General features: G+C 39.1%; 3 long non-coding RNA genes across 3 annotated transcripts in view; 1 reads left to right on the top strand and 2 right to left on the bottom strand.

Annotated features, from left to right (window-relative positions):
* Nucleotides 1-3013: 3013 nt before the first annotated feature.
* On the bottom strand, nt 3014-5596 carry LOC108950320. Its single transcript, XR_003396842.1, has 5 exons — nt 5507-5596; nt 5245-5370; nt 4803-4962; nt 4243-4551; nt 3014-3956 (listed from the first exon to the last, which is right to left on the bottom strand). It is a non-coding gene; the product is annotated as an uncharacterized LOC108950320 (long non-coding RNA).
* Nucleotides 4560-6081, top strand: LOC113475099. The gene is made up of 8 exons (XR_003396841.1): nt 4560-4724; nt 4788-4967; nt 5031-5091; nt 5159-5221; nt 5285-5392; nt 5479-5587; nt 5743-5816; nt 5943-6081. It is a non-coding gene; the product is annotated as an uncharacterized LOC113475099 (long non-coding RNA).
* The window catches only part of LOC113475098, a 2525-nt gene continuing 1215 nt past the window's right edge, over nt 5833-7142 (bottom strand). Inside the window, exon 3 of the long non-coding RNA XR_003396840.1 lies at nt 5833-6021. This is a non-coding gene — a long non-coding RNA (uncharacterized LOC113475098). The remainder of the gene's footprint in view (nt 6022-7142) is intronic.

Below are 7142 nucleotides of genomic sequence, written 5' to 3'. Positions count from 1 at the left end.
ACATTTTATAAATCCATGCTTTTCCATAGCGTTGCTACTTTTTGTTGTCATTGCTCTGTGAACGAAATGCCCTTTATAAGTAAAGCAAATGTTAGTAACTTCATTTATTATACTAACCTGGACAAGCTGAAAGTGTACCAGTTTGTTGGATTGAGCATCAAGCATGGTGTATGTCCCATATTTCACACTGTGACCAGGACTATCACATCTGGCATCCCCACATATAACCAGATCATTACTTCTTGTTTTAGTTTCTTGCAAGATTGTCTGCTGTTCTTTTATCCACACACAATGTACTATGGGCTGAATAATGTTAGAAAAATGCCTTTTAAAAGTTGTCTGCGAAATTGCTGCAATGTTGATGGATTTGAACAACCGTACAGCTTTTGTATATGATAAGCCATTACATGCAATACCACAAGACAAAAGCAAGTTTCCAACAGGGGCATTTCGAATTAGTGGTTGACTTGACCACTTCCGTAAAAAGGAACATTTGGTACATGCTTGTTCCACTTCAATAAAGGATCCTCTTCTATTTTTAATTGCAGATTGACATTCTCCAGTGCATAACGGGCAGGTGGCAAACAATCTCATGAGATTACTATTAAACACAATGAACTTTTCTTCTTGAATTGGGCCAGCCTCTTTAAAAGATGTGTCACTGGAAAATACATTTCAATGCCTTTTGGAAATATTGTAAAGGTAAATTTAATCAGAAAAAATTCACTAGTGTTAAGAACTGTACATTGGTAAATATATGCAAAGTATTGTACACTGGAAAAAGGTCGATGTTGCTTGCGTTCATGGAGGCATTTTCAACAAATGTTGGGTCTGTAATTTCATCATCAATGTGTGTCATACTTGTACTCTAATGTTTCATCATGCTTTCTTTTTTTATGAGGCGTTGAAGATTCAATAGGATCAAATCTTGTTATGTTGCTTTCTATGGCTGTAATGTACATGGCAGTTCAGTACAAATACCACATTAAAAAACAAACAAATTTAACATAGGGGAGACCGGGGATACCTCGGACGCGGGGATAGTTCGGACCATGTACATGACGTCACAATAGAGCATTGTGATATCATTTTAAACATATCTTAATGTTTCCATTACAAAGCAACATACTGTTTGGGGGCATGCGTAGTTCAACCGAATAGTTAAAATAAAAAAAGTTAGTTTAACAGAAATATGTACTTTTTAAGTTTTTGTATGTAAGGGTATAGTTTGGTTGCTGATAGCCGAAAGTAATTCTTTTGTGGTAGAAGTCGTAGTTTAGAAGCAACACTTCCATAAGCAAACGTAGATTTTGAGCAGGAGGTAAACAGTCGGCCATGTTTTTGCTTCTTTATGTCGCCACGTGTCTGGGGATACGTTGTGTCCGACGTATCCCGGGTTGAAGTAAGTGTGTTATATTGTATGCTCACAATAGTTTTAGATCGTAAAAAATGGTAAGAACATTTAAAAGAAAGACGTCAGGAGAGTATGCTTCAAGCGACCAAATGAAAAAAGCTGTTCTTGCAGTTATTGAAGATGGGTACTCGTAACAGACAGAGTGCCTTTAAGCACGGAGTTAATCGCTCAACCCTATCAGATTATGTCCAACGACATAAAAAATGTGGTGCACTGGCCTCATACTCTCCTAATTTGAAACAGAACAAGATTTTTAGCGAAGAGCAGGAAAAGTTGTTGGCGGATTACTTGCTAAACTGTTCGAAAATGTTTTACGGTTTGACTCCAAAGGCGACTCGCCGATTGGCACAAGAATACGCCATCAGCAATGGTATAACCATCAGCAATGGTATAAAAGTCCCAGAGTCCTGGGTGACAAACCAGACAGCGGGGAAAGATTGGCTTTCAGGCTTTTTGAAGAGAAATCACAACTTGAGCATAAGAAAACCTGAAGCCACGTCTTTGGCTCGGATGACTAGGGTTAATAAATCAAATGTCGAAAAGTTTCAGACCAATTTGCGCGAACCTTATGGAAGATATCATTTTACGCCGTCGGAGATTTTTAACATTGATGAGGTACTTTTTTGGTTTTATTAAAATGTGCTACCTATAGTAATCGATTCTAACTGAACCCTTGCCTTTAGACTGGAGTGGTACAGACTGTCACCAAACTTCCAAAAGTTGTTGGTCAACGTGGGGCAAGCCAAGTTTTTTTGGGGGCCCCCCCCCCCCCCCCAGGGGGGGGGGGGCAGGTTGGCATTATTGGCGCGAGCGGCGTAGCACTGCCTCCAGTTTGGGTTTTTTCCAAGAGTGAGACAAAATCCAGCACGCATGCTATGTGGACTTGCAAGTGGACCTTTGGCGTTGGCACATAAATCAGGATGGATGACATCCGAAAATTTTATTCATGTTTTGACGTTTTTCGTTCATTTCACAAGATGCTCCCAGGAAAAGAAGGTTCTGCTCATAATGGATAATCACGAATCACACTTGAGTGTTGAAGGCGTTAAATACGCCAAAGATAATGGGATTGTACTCCTGACGCTTCCTCCACACACCTCTAACAAGCTGCAACCACTTGATAAAACGATTTTTGGTCCGTTTATAAAACCTTTGTCAGTCAAGGTAATGATGATTGGATGATTGCCCACCCAGGTCAGGTCATTTCTATATATGATCTTCCGAGAATCTGCATACACAATCTTGGGATAGAGCCGCGACTCCAGTAAATATTAAGTCCGGATTTCTGTCCACTGGTATTTGTCCTTTCGACCAGAATATTTTTTCGGACGACGATTTCTTGAGCTCGTTTGTTTCCGATCGTCCTGATCCAGAAAGTTGTGCTGAAGCGGCAGAGAGTGGTCTGTTACCACGGGAAACTTCTCTTCCACATGCAGAATCGTCTACTTCACGTTCTAAACCAATCGAAGAGAGTAGCGATGGAAACACTGTGCCCGGGCCTTCCAACATCCCGTGTTCAGTCCACGTGTCGCCAGAATGTGTGAGACCATATCCCAAAGCTAATCCACGAAAGAAAAGGTCAGGAAAAGGAAGAAAAAGAGGCCGATCATTTATCGCTACCGACACGCCTGAAAAAAATCTATTAGAAGAGAAGGAAAAACAAAGGCAATAAAAAAAGGCACGGTTCTAAACAAGAAAACATCGCGGCGAGCAAAACGAAAACTTTTGGAGAAAATTTCTACCAGTGATGAATCTTTCACCCTTAAAAAATCTCTATCAACGGATGACGTGTGTAGTGAGGAAGATATTTCCACACCCACACTAAAAGAAAAAGCTGATGTGGGAGACTTCGTACTTGTAAAATATGATGCGCATGGCAAGAAATCAGTCTTTTATGTAGGTAAAGTGGTTGACTTTGAAGACTGCGATGAAGAGGAAAATGAAAAAGATCTCGACATAAAATTTTACAGAAAGAACCCCAAAACAGTGAATTCATTTGTTGAGCCGCTAGTAGAAGACATCCACGCCGTTGAAAGTAACCGGATTGCCTTGGTTCTGCCAAATCCCGTATCAGTCGGGGGATCCAAAAGGCAAATGAGTGCCCTAAGATTCCCTATCAACCTTTCTTGTTTTAATGTACGCTAAAGTATCAGCTATAGCCTAGTCGATTTGTATATTAGATGATTCGTTATTATTTCGTTATTTCGTTTGTTGTTTTTACCAGCGGTGTTGAATAAAACAAAAAAACGTATACTGTTCGAGGTGACCCCGGTCATGTACGCCGGGGCAACATCGGACACTTGAGAGCCTTAGGAATTTGACTTTTTAAATGCATTTCTAGTTTGCTTTGACAAGCGACTCTCCTACCCTTTTTCGGCAAAGGATCACCCTTTACAACAAACTAACATTTAAATTCATGTGACGCATACAAAAAAAATTATTAGCAATTTTCAAAAAAACGTCCGAACCATCCCCGGTCTCCCCTACATGTGATAGGTAATGTTTAAACGAGACATTGCGATGAGCAACCCAGGGGATTTATCTGAAAGCAAAGAATTTGATTTAAAAGTAGGTTTTACAGTTGAGGTAATGCAACACAAAGCATAATAAAACAACTAAATAGGTACTAGCAAACATACAGAAGGAGCAGGAAAAGCAAAAGAAATCCTATGAAACAAAAATAATAAAAAGGTTAGGAGGTTCAATTTTAAGCAAGGCGACGAGGATTACGGCGAAATATGAGCAAAACCAGTAGAAAAGGTGAGGTTTAAATTGAAACTAATACGTAAATACTAAAACTGTTTAAAACACAGTAAGCACATACTTACAGGAAATCATCATTTTAAGGTTCGCAGCTGGAAAACGAGTGGTTTGGCCCCTTAACAGCAATGTTAAACAATGATACTAAATGCCAGTTGGAAAATATTGCAACTAAAGAAAATTTAAAACAAAAAATTTCTGCCAGCCAAGGAAAAGTGAGATGCAGAATTCAGGTTGCAATTTTTAAAACATTTTTTTTGATCTTGCCTTTTGACACAGGTCGTGATGACATAGATGATGGTGACATAAATAATAAAATTGCAACTTATGTTGTAATTAACAGAGGACCATCAGCAGATAAAATGTCCCGTATCCACCTAAAAAAGTTCCATTGTGAAAAGCATTTGTTGTTAAACACTTAAACAGATATTGAAATGTTATGGGCAAGCAACCATAAAACAAGAGAGGAAGTTGTTTGTTCCAATACAATCCTCACAACAGAAGTTTTAATGCAGCTGAATGGGAATCGAATGCATGGTTGGATGATAAGGTAAATTTACCACTGTACAGTCAGTAATTTGTTTATCCCTTTATCTGTCGATTCATTATGCAGATAATGGATGCGTACCTGTCATTCCTCTGTTTAAAGAAGGTGTGTGTCTGCATTTTTCGCTGTTGTTTAACATCTTCTGTAACATGTTTATTTCACATCAATTAGGCCAACATGCATGCGGTTTCTGTACTGGTAGCAACCGAGCTTTGGTGGCATGCCAACACATCAAGACTATCTAGAGTAAAAATTATTTAAAAATTTTAAACAATTACTAAATTGTTAATATCACATTTATTATCTTAGCAAAGTCTGTTCTTTGGACAGAACATGGTCACACAACACTGGCTGTCATTGGATATTTATGGTAAGCTATTGAATTCATAAAATTTGAATCTTTTATAGCATGTAACATAAAAACTGTAGGTCTGTAGGGTTATGATGTAAATGAAGACACCATGACCATCTACGATCCACAGGGGAGAGAAGCATTTGAGGTACCACTCCACAACTTTTTTACCTGCAATTAATCACTTTTCTATAAAATCAAACTTCACCAGTTCTCAGAAATGATCATCTGCATTGTGTGAACCTAAAAAATCCTGAGATGCATTTGGAAACATCCACTTCAACAAGACTCGCATAACTGTGGAGTATTAAGTTTAATAGTGAGTTTTTATAAAAAAAGAAGTGTACTTTTTTTGTATAATGCGATTACTTTGACTAAGTTTGGTAATAAAGATACTCTTTCTAGGCAGCAACTTATTTTGTTAAAAACAAACCTTTATCCAAAATTTCAAGTAGAGAAAATTTTTGCTTGAAATATCGAAAACTGATTGGCAATCACCTGCTTTCTATGAATGGTAATTAAATTGTTAACAATTCAAAGATACACGTATAAACATGTATTCACTCAATTGCTGACGATATCTTTAACTGGCAATTGCTAAAGTAAGACTCCATGGAAAATTTAGTAGGGCCCATATAATAGTCTTATTAATTTTACAAATTTATGCAGATACTGAAAGGATGTCTTCAACATGTATGAACTGTAAGATTCATGGTGCTCAGGAACAAAAGACATCTATCATGGTATATAACAAATTTTCAACTTATTAGTTAACTTGTTTAAATTAATAGTTTTTAACATACATTTTGCTCTTCCCTTTTACATAAAAGTTAAAAATATTTCAATTCAAATTTCTTATTTTTTCCCAGGTTGCATGTTCAGGGTGTGGAAGATCAATGCACAGTGAGTGCATTCTTGATTGGCCACAGTGTGCGTTTGCCATAATGCCTAAAAAATATTATTTCTTAATAAAGAATATCCTACCCGATTAGGTTTATACTGGGAGAATAATAAACTTCAACACTAATTGAATCGCCAATCAAGTATATTTGTTACAATTTTGTGCTTTACAATCGCAGTCCGTCCAAGGGTCCCGTTACTCTCACGAAAAACATCTTGGTACTTTACAACGAGATTAACGAATTGTGCCCGCTGCGTCGCCGTAAGCTCGGCGGGAATTAAACAGCTCAAGTGATCGGGAAGGGCCTTAGGGGAAACATGCGATACCTCAAGTGATGGTTTACTAAGTCGGCGTAATTGACATGGATTGGTTTCTAAATTCACAGTTATGGTTTGAATCTGAATTTTCGAAGACATCAAGTCCAAATAGCAGCGATTCCGTTTTAAAAAGTCGATGCCTATTATACCGTGACAACCGGATAGCTCCGCGACCAACATTGATTGTTCAAACCGGCGCCCTCCAATGTTGACTCTCGCCCTTCACGGTAATTAAACTCAAACTTGTCTCGCGCAACTGCGGCCGACATTCTTTCGGCACTTGATCAAACACGGAGGACTTATTAACAATGGTGGCCACGGATCCGGTATCGACCAGAAAGTTACAATTCAAACCAAGAAAATCGCAATTTATATAAAAACAGGATTCGGTTGTGGAAGATTTTCCGGCCGCCGCCAAAGGCAAGACTGGAGTGGGGGCGAGGACTCCTTAGTGGTTTAAATGATTTCCAGTCATAAAACGTTGGTTCGAGCCCCGCGTGGTGGAAGCACGGTTTTGATTTGGACACTCTCGTTGCCAATGGCCGGGCGCGCCGCAAATATAACATCGTGCCGCTCCAGCTGAATTACTGCCTGTAGAACGATAGGTTTGATTCAGTTGCGGTGCGTCTACTGTAAGGCTCGCAATTAGTTCCATAGCGGCGTCGAGCGTAGATGCCTGAGACAACCTCACAGAATGCCGTAAAGAAGAATCGAGCAACCCAGCCGCGTACTGTTCTATCAATAATCTCTCCCCGTCTTCTCTCGACACATTAACATCCGCTTCTTGAAACGGCGACTGTAGGCGGTACGCAAAGTCTATTGGCGATTCGACCCGATCTTGTCTTGCCGTA

The sequence above is a fragment of the Ciona intestinalis genome, unplaced genomic scaffold (genome assembly GCF_000224145.3).
Source record: "Ciona intestinalis unplaced genomic scaffold, KH HT000102.2, whole genome shotgun sequence".
NCBI classification, from domain to species: Eukaryota; Metazoa; Chordata; class Ascidiacea; order Phlebobranchia; family Cionidae; genus Ciona; species Ciona intestinalis.
Note: the sequence above shows the minus strand (reverse complement) of the source record. Positions and strands in the feature narration are given on the sequence as shown.